The sequence below is a fragment of the Hylobates moloch genome, unplaced genomic scaffold (assembly GCF_009828535.3).
Source record: "Hylobates moloch isolate HMO894 unplaced genomic scaffold, HMol_V3 SCAFFOLD_7, whole genome shotgun sequence".
In the NCBI taxonomy this organism is placed as follows: Eukaryota; Metazoa; Chordata; class Mammalia; order Primates; family Hylobatidae; genus Hylobates; species Hylobates moloch.
Genome location: NW_026652282.1, coordinates 88877783 through 88902270, shown reverse-complemented (window position 1 = coordinate 88902270; position 24488 = coordinate 88877783).

Genomic DNA, 24488 nt, shown 5'->3' with positions numbered 1-24488 from the left:
TGCTTCTGTTTGTAAGTGGAATCTACCATGTGCTAGCAGTATGACCTTGGGCCAGTTACTTATCCACTCTGAGTCTCAGTCTCCTCATCTGTAAAATGGAGCTAATAATACTTCCTTTCAGAGTTATTGTGAGGATTAAATGATATAATATATGTAAAGTACTTAGCATGCCCCCTGGCACACAGTACAAACCCTCAATAAATGGTAGTAGTCATAATAATAGTAGTCTTAGTAGCTGCTATTACTGATTTTATAAAGGAAATGATCTTATAGGCCAGAGTCAGCTAATGACGATTTACTCAACTAATAACTGATTTGTCAGTTATCACCACTTGATCTTCCTGGCACCATTTGATGGTTTACTGGTAAAAGCATCTTTTCAGTGTTTATTCCAAAATGAAAAAAAAAAGAAAGAAAGAAAACCCCCCACTCCCCCCAAAAAACAAACAAAAAACAGAGGCAAAGTGTGGCTCCCTGGACCACTGTCTACATTCAAATGGTAACCCACAGGTTTCAGCTCCCTTTTTCCAAGGCCAGAGGTTTGTAAACGTATTTTTTGTGCTTCAGCAGGAAAACCTTTCTTTTGAATTGAATGCAGAAGCCCAATATATAAATCAAATAAAATGGAGCTACCCTGGTGGAAGCCATAATGGGGGGCCCAGAATTCTTATGCTGGTGTCTTCTCTCTGGTAAAGTAGCTGTCTCCACCCCTTTCTGTGAGGCACCTTCAAGGATCCCCAGACTGTGGAAAACACAATTTGGAAACCACTCTTCCAAGGGTTAAACCAGGATTGATTTGAAGTAGAATGGAGATTAATTAGTACTTCAAAATGTCCAGTGTTCTGCTTAAAATCCTTGTTTTGGGTCCTAAGCACCCAGCATTTCATAGCTCAAAAATTGCTCGAATCCTTATACCATAGGTTATAGGGATTTAAAATCCTTGGAATCCCAATATCCTTGGTTTTAAGGTATTATATAGCATAGTATTACAAATCCCTAAATCCTCAGGGATTTAAAGACCCTAAAACCCTTGAAGCAGTAATTCTTAACTCAGAATGGGCTCTTGTCATTTCCCAACCCCGCCCTCCTTACTGCACACGTGCTGTTGTTTACTGGGCAGACATTTTGTCTCACTGTCCTCTCCGTCCCCTGTCCTGAAATGGCTTCCAATCCTCTTCCCCATACGTGGTTGCTAAGTAATTGGAATTCACTGTTCTTACTAATCAGAGCTCAGTATGAGTTACTTTGTTATGGGCGTTTCCAATCCTTGTACCAACTTCAACTCCAGTGCACAAACTCAGGAAAAAAATCTCTGTGCAAAACTCAAAAGTCCTTCCTCCAGCTCCACCTGGCTGGCCCATCCTAGTGTCCCAGCACTTCCCCATCCTAGCACTGATTTCCTCCTGTTTCTCCCACCTTGTTGCAGCAGTGAGAGGACACATCTGTTGGGATGAGGCTGCATTTGAGCTGGGCTTTGAAGGATGGGCATGAGTAGTAATGGAGGGAGAAAACTTTTCAGAAAGAGGCAACACTATGAATGCCTTCATTAAACAATACTTATTGAGCACTTACTATGTGCCAGCCCTTAATGTTGTAATGATTAAGAGCATGGGCTTTGGAAGCAGATGTACCTGGGTTCAAATGCCTTTTCTGCCGCATGCTGGCTCAATTCATAGGCCCGCTCCCCTCAAGTGTCAAGGTCAGCTCTCTGCTCTTAACCCTTTCACTACAACCTCTGTAGTTTTGTTTGTTTGTTTGTTTTTTGAGACAGGGTCTCACTCTGTTGCCCAGAGTGGAGTGCAGTGGCGCAACACTGCAACCTCTGCCTCCCAGGCTCAAGCAATTCTCCTGCCTTAGCCTCCCGAGCAGCTGGAATTTTTTTTTCCCAGTTAATTTTTGTATTTTTACAAAATTTAATTTTTTCCCAATTAATTTTTCCCAGTTAATTTTTGTATTTTTAGTAGAGACGGGGTTTCGTTATGTTGGCCAGGCTGGTCTTGAACTCCTGACTGTAGTTCTTTATTGTATCACACCTCTTCCCCACACAGCACATGCTCATTAAAATAGTCGCCTATTCTCCTTTGCCTCAGCACGGAAAGCCCTCTGCCTACCCAGTGGGTGTTACAAACCCTCACCTCTCACCCCCTCCTCAAAACTGTGCCTGTGTGACCCATCTAGTGGGTAGATACATTGTCTCCTTTCCTCCCCACTTCCCTTTTGCCAAATGGTGGCCAACCCCATCCCAAACAAGGTTGTTAGCAGACCTGAATCCACTGTTTTGGCCTATCAGGAATATGTGTTGGTTCCTGTGTTTTTGGTTTATCCCCTGGCTGGCAAGGCTCGTGACAACCTCTATGGAAACACAGAAACCCAGATACAGAAAGCCAACAAGGAATGAGTGCTCTGAGCCACAGCACTTGCTACTGACGTTACACCCATCATCTTGTGTGGTACTTGTAATCGCAACAGTCCTAGAGATAGGTCTTATTATTACCCCCACTTATTAATGAGAAAACTAAGAGTTAGCTGGGTTTCTGTGTCTGGGTTTGTGTGCCTGCATGGAAGATGCTACAAGCCTTGTCAGCGGTGATTAAGTAAAAAATACAGGAACCAACACCAGGCCATGACAGGTAAAACAGTGAAGTCAGGTCACCAGTTTACAACAGGAGACTGGAGAAGAGAGGAGATGAACTGTCAGTCCACTAGAGAGCCATACAGGCACAGTGCGGGGTGGGGGACGGGGGGAAGTAGGAGGTGGTGACACCCACAGGTGTGGGAGTGGGGCTTTCCCTGTCCAGAGAAGACTAGACAATAGGATACCTAGGAGGATAAGAGTTAGAACAGCTGATAATTCTGGAATTCTTGTTACGAACCTTACGTGGATTAACTCCTTTAATACAACAACTTTGAAGGATAGGTACAGTTGGGAAAACTGAGGCTTAGAGTGGTTTTTAAAACTTGTCCCAAATCACACAGTTGGTAAATTGTGGCACCTTCTAAGCGTCAGGCTTTTTACATATTTTACCTCATTTAATCCTTATGGCAACCCTAAAACTCAAGCACTATTATTTTCCTTGTTTTATGTATGAGGAAACTGAGATTCAGAGAGGTTAAGGAATCTTAAGGTCACATAATTAATAAATGACCAACCCAAGATTTGAGAGATGACAGCAATTGCTCCAGGTTACATTCATGGTAAGTGGCAGAACCAGGGTTCAGGGCCGCTGACTCCAGAGCCCTATGCTTTCAGGAGGTGGAATCAACAGGGTTTGCTGAAGGATTAAATCTGTGGGAGGGCAAGGGAGAAAAGATTTAAGTTCTGGCTGCAGGGAAGTGAGTCAGAGGATATGAAGAACTCTGGGCCAGGGGCCAGGAAAAACTGAGGGACTCTGAAAGGTGTCACTGAGGGAGGAATGTTTGGGGACCTCCTGCCCTGCAGTGGCAGGCTCTCACAGCACCTGGGCTGTGGGCACAGGGCTACCAGAGGTGAGAGGGGAATGAGGGAATTCTGTTCCTGCCCCTCGGTGCTGTGCTGCCTCAGAGTGGAATGGGCCCTGGCTGGGCATGTCTCACTCTGGCTGAAAAGTGGGAGGAACTACCAATTGCTGAGCTCTCCCGTTCTATCCCAGGCACTGTGCTTGGCACCACACACACTTTATCCTGAACTGGGTGGTGGTGGTGGGGCATCCTAATGTTTACAGATAAGAAACTGGGACTCAGAGAAGTGAAGTGACCTGTTAGTAGCACAGGCAGTGAGTGGGAAGCTGGGGTAGAACATGACAGTGCGACTACAGAATCCTGGCTCTTAACTACTAGGCTCCTCCTTCCCTCCTCCTTATTCCCCCAGAGAAGCCCTGAAAGTCCCTTAGGGCAGGCAGCTCACTCTGGCCTCCTGCAGCCTACGGGGAAAGAAGTGTGTAAACTGTCTCAAAAAGGCATTGCTATCCCCATCACTGGGGACACCTTGAGGCCTGGAACCAAATGTGAATTAAAAGAGGTTGAGGGAGAGACCAGGAACCAGTTGGAGTCAGGCTCTGGGTTCTTCTAGAAGTCTTCCATAAATGTCTTCTTTTGAGAAGTGTCTGTTCATGTCCTTTGCCCACTTTTTGATGGGGTTGTTTGTTTTTTTCTTGTAAATTTGTTTGAGTTCATTGTAGATTCTGGATATTAGCCCTTTGTCAGATGAGTAGGTTGCAAAAATTTTCTCCCATTCTGTAGGTTGCCTGTTCACTCTGATGGTAGTTTCTTTTGCTGTGCAGAAGCTCTTTAGTTTAATTAGATCCCATTTGTCAATTTTGGCTTTTGTTGCCATTGCTTTTGGTGTTTTAGACATGAAGTCCTTGCCCACGCCTATGGCCTGAATGGTATTGCCTAGGTTTTCTTGTAGGATTTTAATGGTTTTAGGTCTAACATTTAAGTCTTTAATCCATCTTGAATTAATTTTTGTATAAGGTGTAAGGAAGGGATCCAGTTTCAGCTTTCTACATATGGCTAGCCAGTTTTCCCAGCACCATTTATTAAATAGGGAATCCTTTCCCCATTTCTTGTTTTTGTCAGGTTTGTCAAAGATCAAATAGTTGTAGATATGCGGCATCATTTCTGAGGGCTCTGTTCTGTTCCATTGATCTATATCTCTGAATGCTCATCATCACTGGCCATCAGAGAAATGCAAATCAAAACCACAGTGAGATACCATCTCACACCAGTTAGAATGGCCATCATTAAAAAATCAGGAAACAACAGGTGCTGGAGAGGATGTGGAGAAATAGGAACACTTTTACACTGTTGGTGGGACTGTAAACTAGTTCAACCATTGTGGAAGTCAGTGTGGCGATTCCTCAGGGATCTCGAACTAGAAATACCATTTGACCCAGCCATCCCATTACTGGGTATATACCCAAAGGACTATAAATCATGCTGCTATAAAGACACATGCACACGTATGTTTATTGCGGCACTATTCACAATAGCAAAGACTTGGAACCAACCCAAATGTCCAACAACGATAGACTGGATTAAGAAAATGTGGCACATATACACCATGGAATACTATGCAGCCATAAAAAATGATGAGTTCGTGTCCTTTGTAGGGACATGGATGAAACTGGAAAACATCATTCTCAGTAAACTATCGCAAGGACAAAAAACCAAACACCGCGTGTTCTCACTCATAGGTGGGAATTGAACAATGAGAACTCATGGACACAGGAAGGGGAACATCACATTCCGGGTACTGTTGTGGGGTGGGGGGTGGGGGGGGCGGGGACAGCATTAGGAGATATACCTAATGCTAAATGACGAGCTAATGGGTGCAGGAAATCAACATGGCACATGGATACATATGTAACAAACCTGCACATTGTGCACATGTACCCTAAAACCTAAAGTATAATAAAAAAAAAAAAAAAAAAAAAAAAGAAGTCTTCCATCCAACGGAGAGAACAGCGGCCTCCAAGTCCCTAGCGATTCGACTCGTGTTCGCTAACAGCAAGACAGGCAGCCCCCTCTAGTGGCTGAGCTCTAAACCTACAGCACAAGGCCCAGGATGACGGGGCTTATCCATCCAGAGGATTCTATGGCCAGCACTGTTTTGTGCCTGGTGGTTATAGGGACAGACTCTGGACTTAAAACTAAACCTGGGTTCAAATACTGGCTCGACTCCTTATTAGCTAAGTGACCATGAGAAAATGTCTCTAAGCCTTAGTTTCTTCATCTATAAAATAGGAATGATAATAGTACCATTTTAACAGGGTTAATGTAAGAATGAAATGAGACAGCATATGTAAGGGGCTGGCAGAGTACTTGGCACATTAAAGATGTGATAGAGACATGCATATATATTTATATATACATGTACACACACTACTATATATAGTGCATAGGTGTATATATGAATGTATACACATCTAATAATTGTTCTTTTTTGACACATGCTATCATAATAGTCGTCATCATTTTGACTTCCTTTGCCTTTCCCATCTGATATGGTTTGGCTGTGTCCCCGCCCCCAAATCTCAACTTGAATTGTAGTTCCCATAATCCCCACATGTCATGGGGAGGGACCTGGTGGGAGGTAACTGAATCATGGGGGTGGTTACCTCATGCTGCTGTTCTTGTGATAGTGAGTTCTCAGAAGAGCTAATGGTTTTATAAGGGGCTTTTCCCCAATTTGCTTGGCACTTCTCCTTGCTGCTGCCATGTGAACAAAGACTTGTTTGCTTCTCTTTCCATCATGATCCTAAGTTTCCTGAGGCCTCCCCATCCCTGGGGAACTGTGAGTCAATTAAACCTCTTTCCTATAAATTACCCAGTCTTGGGTATGTCTCTATTAGCAACATGAGAACAGACTAATACACTATCTAGCTCTACTAAGCCCCGGTGCCCCAAGTACTGTCAACACACTCCCCTGAAGTTTATGGGAAAGACATGGGCTAAGATACTTGCTTTTCTCCATGTGCACTTTCAAGAATCTTGGACTGCACATCTTTGTCCTTCAATATTCTGGGTATGTTAATAAGCTTGCTTTACACAGGTGCTAGGCTCTTTCTGTGTTTCAAAGCAACTTTACCTCCATGATCTCGTTTGAATCTCTTAATACTCCCAGTACTTTCATTTTTTTTCATTTTGTTTTAGATACGGGGTCTCACTGTCACCCAGGCTGGAGAGTAGTGGCTCAATCATAGCTCACTGCAGCCTCAAACTCCTGGGCTTAAACAATACTTCCACCTCAGCCTCCTGAGTAACTAGGACTGCAGGCGTGTGCCATCATGCCCTGCTTTTTTTTTTTTTTTTAATAGAGACAGTGGTCTCATTTTGTTGTCTTGAACTCCTGGGCTCAAGCAATCCTTCTACTTCAGCCTTCCAAATTGGATTACAGGCACGAGCCACTGTACCCGGTAACATTTTTAAATGAGGATATTGAAGATGATGACAAGGGAAATGACTTGCTCAAGGTTCCATAGCAAGTCAGTGCAGGAGTCAGGACTAACCTCCAGAATCTCGATGTTGATCCAGTGCTTTCTACCAACCCTTGCAATCGTCCAGGGCCTTAAGCTCTGACTAAATATGAAGCACTTGTAATCCAGGACAGAGCTTACTTCTGAAGGCCACACCACTACACTTTGACACCAATTTCCTGCTTCTACTGAGGCCAAGGTTGTATCTCCAGGAAACTATCAAATTATGATTCTTCACCTAAAAGAAGTGGCGCCATGTTGCCAGGACTGGTGACCCAAGACAGCTACATCTCCGAAACATGCCAAGAATACAATTAAATGTTAGATGATGGGTTTGCAGAGAGGTGAACATTTACTTCTCAGCCAAGCTGCATGCACTTCTAAAGAATTAGCTGCTGTCCTGTACTCACAGCCAGCTTGACTTAGCCACTCTTTTTGTGTTGGACATAACTATCAGGGTCTCAGAAGGGCAGCCTTGTCCCTAGTCAGCACAAAGATTGGGAGGTGTTGATGCGTGTCATCAGCATGGGTCCTGATGGTAGCATCTGTTTGTAGGCACTGAGAGAAGCAGTACGATAATAACTCAAAGCTCTCAGTGTCATTTGATATGACTTTGGGGGCAGAGGATGCAGGCTTGACTGTCAGTAGCAGTGGCCGTGTTTTCTCATTCTAACACACTGGTGACAAAATGAGCACTGCTGAGATAACAAATCATAGAGCCCAAACACCCTCTCCCTAGCCCCCATGCGACACTGGCAAGCTTGGTTCTGCTCAGAGGGGAAGCTTGTTACTTCCTTCTGGAGTGTTGGATCTCTGGGTGGCACTGAATTTTTCTTTCTGCTATCACTTGTTTTTTACTTGCTCATCACCATGGCAACTCGAGAGCAGGAGCCAACATTGAAATCAATCTCTCCCCAATAGACATATGTGGAACAGCAAGTGTACTCCCTCTCTAATAATATTAGGGAAGCAAAACATTTTTAACCCTCTCTCCGTGCTTCAGCCTTGGTCCATGGTGAGAGAAAATACTTTCACCTGCAATTTCAGGCACCTTTGCTCTTCCTGCATGGGAGTTTCTAATCTCATTGGTCTGAGGCCAATCATTGGGCCACAGCTCACCAGTGACCCAGGTCATTACAGTGAAAAGAATCATACACATCTGTGACTAGATAGCCGGTTCCACTTGCTGCTGGATGATTAGGTCAGGCCAAATTTGTTCTGAAGACTTTAGCTTCTCAGATTCAGAATGAAGGGAGTAGCTTAAGCTGCACTTTCCAATCAATTTTTTTAAACTAAAGAACCCTGCAACAGACAGAGGAGAACAAGGTTACCAAGCCTATGCTGAATTCTCAGATCAAGTGTTTATTAATAAATACTTTGCTTACTATTCTACTATTGCTCCTTATGCATATAATTTTCTTGGTGGGAAGGGTTGAGGAGAAGGGTGAGATTCAGGAATTCAGCAATAAAAACTCCAACTTGAACCCACAACATCTAGGAAGGTTTGCCCAAAGTCAAAGTCTTGTCCCAGCCTATGTCTACACTGGGCAGAAAGGATGCACATGTTCAATTTCCTCACCTTCCACTGATTTCTGAGGATTTTGGGAGTACATCCAATTGAAAATCAAATTTTATATTGAGCTTTCAGTAGTATGTAACTCTTTCACAAATACCAAGAAGTGACCTGCCCATGTAATGAAATTGTTAGCCTGGGAGTAGGAGCTTTGCCTTGGACTAACAGTCAAATCTCCCCCTGCTCAAACACAACCATAGAAACTTCAGTACCAAAACATTCTTGGAAAACTGTTGACAATTTCCACGTGTAAGAAAGCCCTGAAATAAAAAGCCATTCTTTGTAAACTTAGCAGATTTTTTTGAATGGATATTTAATATCTTCTGAGATGGGGCAGTGTGGTGGGAAGGAAAGGGCACCAAGCATCAGGAGACTGACTCGGGTACTTGTTTAGTTCTGTCATTTATTACTTGTTCAGTCCTCTAATACGTTAGACAAGTGATTTAATTTTCTCATCTAAAATGGGGACAACCTTTAGCCTATCAACCTCCCAGGTTTTTGGGAATGAGGTTCCAGTATATAGTTATATGATTAAAGCACTCAGAAAACTGTAAAATGGTATATAAAGTTGTATTTTAATAAGCACTGTGAAAAGAACTTCAGGATAATAGTCTGCCTTTCAAAATGCAGACACAAGCCCTATAAATTTCTGGGAGAAACCCTTGGCGATCTTGCATAAAAGTCATTCATGTAAATTGCTAGAGAAGCTAAACCTCATGGCTTCACTTAAAAAGGTAGTAGAAATAGTTTTTGCCTGCCCACCTTTCCTGGATACCCCATTTCCTAATCAACTTGGGGAAGTTTTCCAAGAGGCCCTGTATGTGAAACTGTAAATGTGGGAGCAGTAACTTTGCCTGAATTACTGGGAGTGGTGACATCTGGTGGTTGCCATTGGCAATAGCTTACAAAATCTGAAGTTCACATCATTTCTCTGAAGCTAGGCTGCTTGTGCATTTGAGTAACATGAACGTGTTATTTCATTCTTTTTTTTTTTTCTTTTTTTGAGACAGTCTCACTCTGTCTCCCAGGCTGGAGTGCAGTGGCGTGATCTCGACTCACTGCAACCTCCATCTCAAGGGGGCAAGCAATTCTTATGTCTTATGTAACTCCAGAAAATCTCCAGGCGAGCGCCACCATGCCCAGCTAAATTTTGTATTTTTAGTAGAGACGGGGTTTCATGTTGGCCAGGCTGGTCTTGAACTCCTGACCTCAAGTGATCTGCCTGCCTCGGCCTCCCAAAGCGCTGGGATTACAGGCGTGAGCCACGGCACCCGGCTACATATTATTTCACTCTGAAGGCACTCAGCATGTTAGGAAAATGGACTTTTTTTTTTCTACAAACAACTTTAAGGATTCATACTATTTAAACTCCAAAAAGGTAGAGGGAAATTTTCAGTTTTTTTTCTCTAAAATAGTGGAAAAACTTACAAATAATCCATAAGAGAATAATTCCAGGCACCAGAACACCACCAAAAAGTTAGAGGGAAATTTTCAGTTTTTTTTTCTCTAAAATAGTGGAAAAACTTACAAATAATCCATAAGAGAATAATTCCAGGCACAAGAACACCACCAAAAATGGTAGGCAAAATTCCAACTGACCAAAATGTTTGCTGAAACATAAAAAGTAAAATGAAGACAGAGTCATGGGAATACAAATAAAATTATCAAAGGTAGGAGAGTTTCTTTTTTAGAAAAGGAAGGGTGAAGATACTAGTTTTTATGTAAATATTATACACTTTTTGTGGACTCTTCCCCTATTAGATATATAGAAAACCATACACAGGCTCATGAGGAGTTAGTAGAAATGAAAATTTTGTTCTTCCTATCTGAATAGAAGGTAAGAATCATAAATGTAGATGTTTGCAATGCTTCCTTATATCTATTTTTATGAGTCCAATAAAATTGCATGCAGCTGGAGACTCCACAACTTTAACCAAATAAAAGGCAGTAGGATTAGACTGGGCATGGTGGCTCATGTCTGTAATCCCAGCACTTTGGGAGGCCACGGATCACTTGAGGTCAGGAGTTCAAGACCAGCCTGGCCAACATAGCAAAACCCCCTCTCTACTAAAAATACAAAAATTAGCTGGGCATGGTGGCAGGAGCTTGTAATCCCAGCTACTTGGGAGGCTGAGGCAGGAAAATGGCTTGAACCCAGAAGGCGGAGGTTGCAGTGAGCCAAGATCACATCACTGCACTCCAGCCTGGGCAACAGAGTGAGATCCCATCTCAAAAGGGGGGGAAGAATGACAGTAGGATTAAAAAGAAAGAAATAGGCAGGGGATTGAATAATGAACCCTCTTTAAAATATTTAGTATCCAGAAGCGCACATCTGTGGTTGTGCTAGGCTGATGACATTAGATGTGATTTTACTTTATTTCCTCTTTTTTTCCAAATGTTCCTTAAAGAGCTTTCATTGTTTTTAGACTTTTAAGTTAAGGGTTAAGACAGTTGGAGGAAAAAAAGAAGACATATTAACTTCAAAAGTGCAACAATAAAACTGACAGCTAAGAGAATCAATAAAAGCCAAAGACAATAGAATGAGCTCATCAAAGTGCTGGAAAATTAAAAAAAAATTAAAAGCAAAAAAGTAATCTAGAACTTGATATCAAGTAAAAATATCTTTGTAAAATTAAGGTGAATATCCTCACACACATATGCAAAATTGATTTTTATCAAAGACCTAAAAGCAGCCATTTCAAAAAATGGTGCTGGAACAATTGGACCGGCAGAGGCAAAAATAAAAAATGAACCTTGATCTAAACCTCACATCTTATACAAAAATTAACTCAAAATGGATTATAAACAAATGTAAAATGTGAAATTATGAAACTTTTAGAGAAAGCTATAGCAGAAAATCTGTGGTATCTACAACTAGGCAAAGATTTCTAGACTTGATACCAATATCATGATACTATATAAGAAAAATTGATAAATTAGACCTCATTAAAATTAAAAACCTGTGCTCTGTGAAATGTCCTGTGAATTAGACAGAAAGACAAGCTAGAGACTAGGAGAAAATATTTGCAAACCATATAACTGACAAAGGACTCACATCTAGAATAGAAAACAACTTTTAAAACTCAACAATAAAGAACCCAAACAATTCAATTAGAAAATTGGCCAAAGACATGAACAAATATTTTTCCAGAGAGGATATATCCATAGTGAATAAGCATGTGAAAAGATGTTCAACATCATTAGCTGTATTCATTTGCTAGGGCTGCCATAACAAAATACCACAGACTGTGTGGCTTAAACAACAGAAATTAATTTGCTTACAGTTCTGGAGACTAGAAGTCCAAGATCAAGGTGTCCGTAGTGTTGGTTTCATTGTGAGGCCTCTCTTGTAGATGGCTTGTAGATGGCCATTCTTGCTGCCTTTTCTTATGATTGTCTTTCTGTACAAACATGCCCCGGTATATCCATCTCTTCTTATAAGGACACCACTTATATTGGATTAACGCCCCAATCTAATGGTCTCATTTTAACTTAATAACAATTTTAAAGGCCCTATCTCAAATATGGTCACATTCTGAGTTACTGGGGGTTGGGACTTCAACATATAAATTTGGAGGGGACACAATTCATTCAATAATATGTAATAAGAACATAAAAAGATGCTCACATTGGGGAAATACAAATTAAAACTGCAATGAGATACCACTAGATACCTACTAGGATAGTTACATAAAAAGACAGACAATAACAAGTGTTGGCAAGGATGTGGAGAAAATGGAAACCTCATACACTGCTGGTGGGAATGTAAAATGGTTCATTCACTTTGGAAAACAATTTGGCAGGTCTTTAAAATGTTAGACATAGAGTTACCATATGACGCAGCAATCTCACTCCTAGGTATATATCCAAGAGAAATTAAATCATGTCCACACAAAAACATTTCATGAATGTTCACAGCAGCATTATTGATAATAGCAAAAAGGTGAAAAACAATCCAAATGTTCATCAATTGTTGAATGAATATATAGATCGCAATATATCCATACAATGGAAAACAACTCAGCAATGAAAATTAACTGCTGATACTTGGCTACAACATGAATAGCCTCAAAAACATTATCCGTAAACGTGGCCACATGCAAAGACCAAATGTTTTACGATTCCATTTATATTCACTGTACAGAAAAAGCAAATTACAAAAGGTAGACAGTAGATTAGTGGTTACCTGGGCCAGGAATGGGAATGAGGATTGGGAGCTCTCTTTGGAGTGATGGAAATGTTCTAAATTTGGATTTTGGTGATGGTTGTAAAACTGTAAATTTACTTAAAAATCATTGAATTTTACATTTAAAAGTGGGTGGATTTGCATTGGGCCCAGTGGCTAACATCTGTAATCTCAGCACTTTGGGATCTGACACAGGAGGAGCATATGAGTTCAGGAGTTTGAGACCAGCCAGGGCAACAGAACAAGACTGCATCTCCACAAAAGATTTAAAAATTAGCTGGGCATGGTGGCATGCACCCATAGTCCCAGCTACTTGGGAGGCTGAGGCAGGAGGGTTGCTTAAGCCTAGGAGTTCAAGGCTGCAGTAAGCCATGAACATGCCACTGAACTCCAGTCTGGGTGAGAGAGTGAGACACTGTCTCAAAAATAAAAAACAAACAAACAAAAAACAAAAACAAAAAAGGACGAATTTTGTGGTACATAAATTGTATCTCAAAAAAGCTATTTTTACAAGTATATGAACAATAAAATAACATCTTATAAAATACAACAATGCTACATACTGTATGACTCCATTTATATGAAAGTACAGAAAAGCCAAAACTACAGAGATAGGAAGCAGTTCAATGTTGCCAAGGGCGAGGAGTGGAAGGAGGAGGTTGCCTCAAAGGAGCCCGAGGGAACTTTTTAAACTGATGGAAATGTTCTATATCTTGATTGGAGTGGTGGTTGTATGAGTGTATACTTTTTTCCAAACTCCTCAAACTGTTTAAAATTGGTAAAATTTCATTATCTATGCATTATCTCTCAATAAAATTGATTTAAGTATTTTTAATCAGTGAAAGATTTTAACAGACTTCACAAAAGATGATAAAAGAAACGTCCATAAGTACATTAAGTGACATTGGACTTCATTAGCCATCAGTGAAATGCAAATTAACACTACAATATGAAATACTCTACATACCCTCTAGAATGGCCAAAATTTAAAAAGACAAACTTTTTAAAATGCCAAGTGCTGGTGAGAATGTGGAACAGCTGGAGCTCACATATACCGCTGGTAGGAATGCAAAATGGTACATTAATCTGAAAAACAGTTTGGACGTTCCCTAGGAAGTTAAAAAATATGTTCCATCATTTTCATTCCTGCGTATTTACCCTATAGAAATGAAAATATGTTTATACAAAGACTTGTAAGAAACTGTTCCTAACAACATTATTCATAATTGCCCAAAACTGGGTACAACCCAAATGACAATCAAAGGGTGAATGGATATACAAATTGTGGTATATTGATACTAATGGAACACTAAAAGCAATAAACTTCTGATATGGGCATGGATGATTCTCACAAACATTATGCCGGAAATGGCAGGCAGAAAAACTTAGTGTATGACTCAGTTTTTATAAAACTCTAGAAAAGATAAATCTATAATGACAGAAAGCACATGAGAGGTTACCTGGAACCTCATGAGGGTAGGGGAGGTTGACCTGGTTGGGGAACAAGGGAACTTTCAGGGTGATGAAAATATTCTATATCTTGATTGCGGTGTGGTTGGTTACACGGGTGTATACATTTTGTAAAAATCATACATTATACATTTTGTCAAAATGTTTACTTTAAATGAGTGCCTTAACTCTGTGTAAATTATACTTCAGTAAAGTTTGCTTTAAAAAATAATTAGGAAAATACAAATTAAAACTGCAATGAGATACTATTTTACACCCACCAGACTGGCTAAGATGAAAAAAGATAGACAATACCAAGTGTTGGTGAGGATATACAGATATCAGAACTCTTACTTATGACTGATTGGAGTACTAATTGGCACAGCCACTTGGAACATTATTTAGCAGCATCTATCAAAGCTGAACATATACATACTCTATTGATGTAGCAATTTCACTTCCAGATATTTAAATATATACCCAAAAGAAATGCATAAATATGGGCATCAAAAGACAAATATAAGAATGCTTACAGCCACATTATTTTTATATCCCCAAACTGGAAACAGTCCAAATTTCCATCAACAGTAGAATGGATTTTAAAAACCATAATATAGCCATACAATGAATTATCACACACAATAAAAGGGAATGAACTGCTGATACGTCACATAAATGAATTACAAAAACATAATGTTGAGTGAAAGAAGCCAACTAAAAAAATGCATGTTGTATCATAGCCATAAGATTCAATTTATAGAGTTTTTCATGTTATTTTTAATGAACACATAATTGTACATATTTATGGAATACAGTGTGATATTTTGATACATGTATACAATGTGTAATGATTAAATCAAGGTATTAATGTATTCTTCAAACATTTATTTTTTCTCGTGCTGAGAACATTAAAAATTCTCTCTTCTAGTTATTTGAAAATATACAATAAATTATTAAATATAGTCAGTCTACGGTGATATAGAACACTAGAACTTATTCTCCTATCTAGCTATAATTTCAATATCTGTTGTTATCCTCCCCTCCCCCTACACTTTCCTGCCTCTAGAAACCACTATTTCTGTCTCAACATTTTTAGCTTCTACATGAGTGAGAATATACAATATTTCACTTTTTGTGCCTGGCTATTTCACTTAACATAATATGCTTTAGGCTCATCCATGTTGCCACAAATGACAGGATTTCATTCTTTTTATGCTGAATAGTGTTCCACTGGGTATATGTACCACATTTTCTGTATCCGTTTGTCTGTTGATGGACACTTAGGTAGATTCCACATCTTCACTATTGTGAATAGTACTGAAATAAACATGGTAGTGCAGGTATCTCTTGGACATACTGATTTCCTTTCCTTTGAATATATACCCAGTAGTGGTATTGCTGGATCATATGGTTTTCTATTTTTAGTGTTTTTTTTTTGAGGAATGTAAATACTGATTTCCATGTTGCCTAATTTGTTAATTTACATTCCCACCAACAGTATATGAGTTCCCTTTTTGGCCAGGCACAGTGGCTGATACCTGTAATCCCAGCACTTTGGGAGGCTGAGGCGAGCTGATTGCTTGAGTCCAGGAGTTTAAGATCAGCCTGGGCAACATGGCGAAACCCCGTCTCTACTAAAAATACAAAATTAGCTGGGCGTGGTGGCATGCACCTATAGCCCCAGCTATTTGGGAGACTGAGGCGAAAGGAACACTTGAGCCCGGGAAGTAGAGGTTGCAGTGAGTGGTCATGCCACTGCACTCCAGCTTGGGCAACAGACGGAAATCCTGTTTCAAAACAAAAAAGAGTTCCCTTTTTCTCCACACCCTTGCCAGCAATTAGTCATTTTTTTGTCCTTTTAATAATAGCTATTTGGACTGGGGTAAGATGATACCTCACTGTGGTTTTGATCGGCATTTCCCTGATTAGTGATGTTGAGCATATTTCCATGTACCTGTTGGCCATTTTGTATGTCTTATTTTGAGAAATGTCTATTCACCTTATCTGCCCATTTTTAAATTGCATCATTTGAGGGTTTTTTTTGTTGTTGTTATTGATGTGCTTAAGTTCCTTGTGTATTCTGGATATCGATGCCTTGCTGGATGACTAGTTTGCAAATATTTTCTCCCATTCTGCAGGCTATCTTTTCACTTTGTTGATCATTTCCTTTGCCGTGCAGAAGATTTTTAGTTTGGTATAGTCGCATTGGGTCTATTTTTGATTTTGTTGCTTGTGCTTTTGAGGTCTTATCCGTAAAATCACTGGCCAAAGTCCTGAAGTGTTTTCCCTGTTTTCTTATAGTAGTTTCATATTTTTTGTGTCTGACATTTAAGCCTCTAATCCATGTGAGTTAATTTTTGTATATGGTGGGAGGGGTCTAGTTTCATTTTTCTGCATATGGATATCCAGTTTTCCCAGCACCATTAATTGAGGAGACTATCTTTTCCCCAATGTATGTTCTTGGTACCTTTGTCGAAAGTGAACTCCGCTGTAGGTGTGTGGATTTATTTCTGTGTTCTCTATTTTGTTCTATTGGTCCATGTCTGTTTTTGTGCCAGTACTATGCTGCTTTGTCCACTATAGCTTTGTAGTGTATATTTTGAAGTCAGATAGTGTGATGCCTCCAGCTTTATTCTTTTTGCTCAGGATTACTTTGGCTATTCAGGGTCTTTATTGGTCCCATACAAATTTTGGGATTATTTTTTCTATTTTTGTGAAGACTGTCATTGGTATTTTGATGGGAATCGCATTGAATCTGTAGATCACTTTGTGTAATATACGGTCCTTTTAGCAATATTAATTCTTCTAATCCATGAGCATGAGACGTCTTTCCATTTTTTATATTCTCTTCAATTTCTTTCATCTGTCTTTTATAGTTTTCATTATAGAGATCTTTCCTTTACCTTGTTAAATTTATTCCTAGGTATTATATTTTTAATAGCTATTGTTAATGAGATTGATTTCTTGATTTCTTTTTCAGCTAGTTCATTATTGGTGTATGAAAATGCTACTGATTTTTGTATGTTGATGTTGTATCCTGCAAATTTATTGAATTTATCAGTTCTAAGAGTTTTGGGTAGAGTCTTCAGGTTTTTTCTATATATAAGATCATGTCATTTGAAAACAAGACAATTTGACTTCCTCCTTTTCAATTTGAATGCCCTTTATTTCTTTCTATTGCCTATTTTTCTGGCTAGAACTTCTGGTACTATGTTGATTAAGAGTGGTGAAAGTGGGCATCTTTGTCCTCTTCCAGTTCTTAGAGGAAAAGCTCTCACCTTTTCCTTGTTCAGTATGATGTTGGCTGTGGGTTTGTTGTATGTGTTTTTGTGTTGAGACACATTCCTTCTATACCTAATTTGTTGAGAGTTTTCATTATGAAAAGATGTTAAAATTTATGAAATGCTTTTTCTGCATCTATTGAGATGATAAATAAAGAATGTAGTACCTGGAGTGCTTGCAGGTGATAACATTTCAAGGAAATAGGAAACTGGAGATTACACAATCTGGTTGAGTTTGAAAGCAGTGATAATTCTTTTAGTATTATAATACGGGATGTTGGTAGCCCATGTGCTTATTGAAGGCAAGGCTAGATGGACCAGGTAACTGCCACTACAGATTATTTTAGCATTAATAATGAACCCAAGAATTGTGAAGTGGGCTAACTTTTTCTAACTGTACTCTAGAGTTTAAAGAAAGAAAATGGCTACATTGGGATTTACATGGTCAGCACAAGAAACAGACAACTACAAGTTTCTATTCCCTTATTTATTGTTGATGTAGAACTGACATAGTTGAAAATTGGCCACAGAGTCTGATATAATGGGTCATTAAATTATAGTACACATTGAACTCACAGCCTTACCGGTTCATTTTTGTGAAAGTAAGGATACTTATCGGGATAGAGTGAGACCACCCAAGAATAGAAATGGGGACATTTGGTGCTCATCAATGATAGACTGGATAAAGAAAATGTGGCACATATACACCATGGAATACTATGCAGCCACGAAAACGAATGAGTTCATGTCCTTTGCAGGGACATGGATGAAGCTGGAAACCATCATTCTCAGCGAACTAACACAGGAACAGAAAACCAAACACTGCATGTTCTCACTCATAACTGAGAGTTGAACAATGAGAACATATGGGCACAGGGAGGGGAACATCACACACGAGGGCCTGTCGGGGGGTGGGGGCGAGGGGAGGGATAGCATGAGGAGAAATATCTAATGTAGATGATGCGTTGAGGGGTGCAGCAAACCACCATGGCACATGTACACCTATGTAACAAAATTGCATGTTCTGCATATGTATCTCAGAACTTAAAGCATAATAATTTTCTTTAAAAAGAAATGGGTACATTTGGGTAGATTCAGACAACTCTAAGTGTTTACCAACAAGTGTGCTTTGCCAGCAGGAGCAGCCCCAGTTTGATAAGGCTGGTCCTGCCTTCCTCGAACACTCTGAATTTACTTTTAGGGGAATGTCAACTTTCTTCATAAAGCACCCCTACCCCCTCTCATTGCTTCCAGACTTATAACTAGAGTCAGATAAGCATATGCTCCAAGAGTACAAATATGAAGTCTGACCCGGAAGGAGATAAGAATTGCAAAATTTTGCTAATTTATAACGACAGAAATCTGGAGAATATGTGTAGGAATGTGTCTTAGAATGGTATACTATGGAGGAAAAAATAATTTTTGATCAGGCCAAATAGACCAACATGTGCATTTACCAGAGAGTCTAAATTCAATTACTAGCTTACCTAATTGTAAGTGGCTCTGATCAGTTGATTGAAGGAAGCCAAGGCTCAAAACTAGCCCATATTAAATGAAGTTGATATGGCAGATATTCCTTGGTATGATGAAGAGGAAGTACTCCAAAGACTTAAGGAGATAGAAACATTGGAGTACATTTATATGATTCAGTCACCTACATTTTAACCATGTCCCTCTTCCAACAGGGACCAGAGGATGCTGTCTTACTCAAGGCATTGAAAATTACCTTAATGAGAGGAGTCTCAGTATCCTTGAAACATGCTACAGTGGCTGTCTTTTGTAGGCTATGATTTATGGTGAAATTAAGTCTCCTTAACTTCTTTTTTAAAATTAATTTTTGACACATAATAACTGTACATATTTATGGGGTGAAATGTGATGTTTCAATACATGTATACATTGTGCAACGATCAAATCAGGGTTTTTAGCATATCCATCACCTCATATATTTATCATTTCTTTGTGGTGAGGACATTCAAAATCTTCTCTCCCAGCTATTTTGAGATATATAATACAATATTGTTAATCATAGTCACCCTACTATTCTAACACCAGAATGTCTTCTTCCTAACTGTAACTTTGTACTCCCTAACCCATCTTTCTCCATCCCTTCCTCCCCACTACCCTTCCAACCTTCTGGTAACCATGATTTCTACTTTCTTCTATGAGATCAACTTTTTCTAGATTTCACATATGAGTGAGATCATGCAGTATGTGTCTCTCTGTGTCTGGCTTATTTCACTTAACATAATGTCTTCTAGGTTCATCCATGTTGCCATGAATGACAAAACTTCATTCTGTTTTATGGCTGAATAGTATTCTATTGTGAAAATATACCACATTAAAAAAATCCATTCATTCATTGATGATTACTTAGGCTGATTCCACATCTTGGTTATGTAAATAGTGCTGCAACAAACATCGGAGTGCAGCTATCTATTAGATGTACTGATTTCCTTTCCTTCAGATATATTCCTAGAAGAGGGATTGCTGGATCATATGGTAGTTCTATTTTTAATTGAGGAACCTCCCCACTGTTCTCCGTAATGGCTATACTAATTTACATTCCCACCAACACTGTGTAAGTGTTCCCCTTTCTCCACATTCACACCAGTATTTGTTATTTTTTGTCTTTTTGATAGCAGTCATTCTAACTGGGGTGAGGTGATATCTGATTGTGGTTTTGATTTGCATTTCCCTGATGAAAACGGTGAGCACCTTTTCATATATCTGTTGGCAATGTCTTCTTCTGAGAAATGTCTATTCAGGTGGTTTGCCCATTTTTCATTTGGGTTCCTCCTTTTTGCTGTTGAGTTGTTTGACTTCCTTGTATATTCTCGATTATTAACTCCACGTCAGATGCATAGTTTGCAAATATTTTCTCCCAGTCTGTAGGTTGTCTCCTTACTCTGTTGTTTCCTTTCCCATGCAGAAGCTTTTTAATTTGATGTAATCCCATTTGTCTATTTTTAATTTTGTCATCTGTGCTTTTGAGGTCTTATCAAAAAAAAACAAAACCTTGCCCAAACCAATGTCATGAAATATTTCCCCTATGTTTTCCTCTAGTCATTTTATCATTTCTGGGCTTATATTCAAGTGTTTAATCCATTTTGACTCGACTTTTGTATATAGTGAGAGATAGAGGTCTAGTTTCAATCTTCTGCACATGGCTATCTAGTTTTTCCAGTACCATTTATTGAAGACTGTCCTTTCCTCAATGTACGTTCTTGGTGTCTTTGTTGAAAATCAGTTGGCTATAAATACATGAATTTATTTCTGTGTTCTCTATTCTGTTTTATTGGTCTATGTGTCTGTTTCTGTGCCAGTAACATTCTGTTTTGGTTACTACAGCTTTGTAGTATACTTTGAAGTCAGGTAGTATGACACCTTCAGCTTTGTTCCTTTTGCTTAGGATTACTTTGGCTATTCGTGGTCTTTTGTGGTTACATATGAATTTTAAGAATTTTTTTCCTATTTCTGGGAAGAGTGTCATTTTTTTCATAGAAATTGCATTGAATCTGTAGATCACTTTGGGTAGTATGAACATTTTAACAATATTATTTGTAGGTCTCCTTAATTTCTTAGTTCACGCTGCCATTGTCAGGAACTTGCTAATTCCAATGAGAATAATGGGAACCTAGAATGGCAGAGACCAAGTGGGAGAACTTAATGACTAGAGATGGGGTGAGCATGGTGAGTATGATAGGAGCATGGCCAGGGAAGTCATCTAAATGTTTTGACTTGCAGAGATGTTTGGTAGTGGCTAATTTTTCTTCAGGTCTCTTAGATTAAAATAAATGGTAGCCTACTAATTCCTACTTGATTTGTATAGCCAAAATATTTCCAGTCTGGTGAACAAAGACCTAATTTGAGTAATCATGATGGAGATTTAAGGTCTTTCACCCAATTTGCAGACCTGAGTCAGTTTACACACTCAGAGGCTCCTGAAGGAAAACCAGGTACCCGTGAAGAAGGATTTTGCAATACCATGAGCATGTGTTGTAAATCTTCTTTTAGGAAGAGGAGCCTGTGGCCATTTACACTGGGCATTTGCACTGGGCAAATGACTTGGACTTTCAGAGATTATTTGACACTGACTTTGAGTTCACATTCATTCCTGGGAGAGATTAGAGGGGGTTAGAACACAGTGGTCATCTAGTGGCCAGAGGCAGGGCTTATGGAGTCAAGAGATACAGTTTTATCTTGAATCCGTCTACAATGGATCTAGTGTATTTGCAAATATATTGTATAGCTATTTCTCAGTTCGTGAACGCATAACTTGAAATAGCCACAATCAGCAACTGACAGATATACCACATTTGCTCCCTGATCAGTGTAGTAAGAACTTTTTATGGTAGAAAGGGCCAAGTAGAATTAGTTGTGTCTGTCAATAACACATCCCTAGGGAAATCACAGAGATGAGTGTGTACCGAAGATTTGAAGAACATGAGTGTGTATGGGAGGTGGGGTGATTTCTATCCTACCCTCCTTTAACTTGCCTGTTTGGACTATGCCGAAGGTAGAGAGGACTTAGAAAATGATAGTCAATTATCAACATTTAATCATTTATCTCAAACAGGATTTTTTATAAGCTGGATAAATCATAGGAAACTGTAGAACACTGAAAGATCAAGATCTTAAAGGTAGTCATAAAGAAATGGCATCACCTGCAAAAGGAAGACAAGTAGAATTAGAAGCTAGGAAATACATCGCTTGATGCTTCTGGGATGGGAGAAATATGTAGTTCTGATGACAGAAATGGAAACTGCAGCATAATGTGAGATAGGACAAATGTGCTTCTTTTGATGATTATATGCCTATGAATGTAGTTACTGGAATAATTTGCCTTGCCTTTAGGGATCCGGAGCTACAGGGCCCCAGCGTCACATGCATCACTGTTGTTACTCTTCTCCCTTTGAGTGTGCGCATGACCTGTGATTTGCCTTTAACCAACAGAACATGGTGAAGGGGATGGGATGCCATGGCTGTAATTATGTTACATTATATAAGACACTGTCTTGCTAGCAGATTTGCTCTAGAGACTTTTCTTGCTGGCTTGATAAAGTAAGTGGCCATTTTGGGGGAAGCCGATGTGACAAAGAACTGTCCTCAGAAGGTGAAGGCAGCTGTTAGCAACTGACTGAAGCCTCTAGAAGCTGAGGGTGGCTGCCAAGTGACTACCAGCAAGAAGCTGGCGTCCCAGACTGGAAACCATAAGGAAATGAATTCTGCCAACAGTCTGAGTGAACCTGGAAGTGGATTATTCCTTAGATGATCCTTTACATGAGAACCATCCTGGCTGACACTTTGGTTGCAGCCTTGTGAGATCCTAAGCAGAAGGTCGAGCTAAGTTGAGCCCAGAATCTTGACCCACTGAAGTGGTGAGATAATAAACGTGTCCTGGAATTAGTTATGCAACAATAGAAAACAAACACACTGTTCAATTTGCTTTCCACCCTCTTAGTTTGCCTTTCTATATCGTAGAGGCTAAAAAGCTAAAAGTAAATTTCCCAGATTCCTCTGCAACTAGGATTCTGGATTTATTAGAGGCCAATCAGATGCACACATGTGAGATTTGAATGACAGAAGTGAGGTGTTGGCTATGTTTCTGCCATTTCTGCTGGTAAACATAGTTGTGAAGATGTTTGGCTGTTCTATTGCAACTTAGTCATCAGTTTGTGGGTGATGAGAGGCAGGGTGCCTGGCATCTATTTTGCTAGTATAAATCACAGCAGTTGAAGCATGGTTCCTGAGGTAGCAGCAGTAGTGATGGCTTTTTATGACAGCAGTAGGAAGTAGCAGTGTCCTTATCACTGAAGAGTTAGCAATTCCCTTGGTGGCCTGATAGTGGTGTGTCTTTTTAAGTTGTTCTTAAAAGCTCAATTTAGTCCATCCTCCTGATAATTATGTAAGCCACTTGATATCCAGTAATAAATCTTTTCCTGATTAAACTAACTAGAGTGAATTAGCTCTCTGCAATTGAATTCTGATACAAGAGGGAAGTCCTCAAGTGATATCCGAGTGAAGTGTAAGTAAAAATACATCATAGTTCTGTGTGAACTGAATTTTAGAAAAAGAAAAAAAAAGCCTGAACATGGTGACTCATACCTGTAATCCACACTTTGGGAGGCTGGGGCGGAAGGATTGCTTGAGCCTAGGAATTTGAGAACAGCCTGGGCTACATAGGGAGACCACATCTCTACCAATAAATAAATAAATGAATGAATGAATAAATAAATAAATTAGCCAGGCATGGTGGTGTGTATCTGTGGTCTCAGCTACTTGGGAGGCTGACATGAGGATTGCATGAGCCTGGGAGATCAAGGCTGTACTGCACTCCAATCTGGGTGACAGAATGAGACCTGCCTGTCTGGGTGACAGATTGAGACCTGTTTCAATAAAAAAAAAAAAGAAAAAGAAGGAAAAGAAAAGAAAAAGGAAAAAAAGACATAATAATAAATAATATTAATCTTTTTAAGTAAACCATTTTTCATGTTTAGTAGATGTATTTATTTTTATAAAGACAAGTAAAGCCACCTTATAACATATTTAATTTAATGCATAAGGTATAATGAATTGGTTCAGTTTAACACAACTACATAAGATTTTTAATATTATGAACAACTTGTTTGGTTAACAAGATAGCAGCTATAAAACTATAATGTTTAGTTTGTTTCTCCTGCAGACTCAGAAAATAAATGTTTTCTTTTTGCTTTGTATTTATAAACTTTTTGCAACTCAAAAAATCTTTCAGTATTCAATTTTAATTAATCTAGGCTAAAATATAATACTCAGTAATTTTTACTATTCTGACTTTAAAATCATATCAAATATTAATAACATATACGCTCTTAAGAAAGCACCTTTCTTTGTAAATACAACTGACAAAATATTCAGCAAAGTGTGCACAATAGTGCCTTGTATACATGTGTCTTTCTAGAGCTACTTCAGTATAATTTAACAATCATTGCATAATAGCAGATGTATAATAGTTTCCATATAAACTATTAACTAAGCTCTAAAATATGGACATAGTTCAGCAA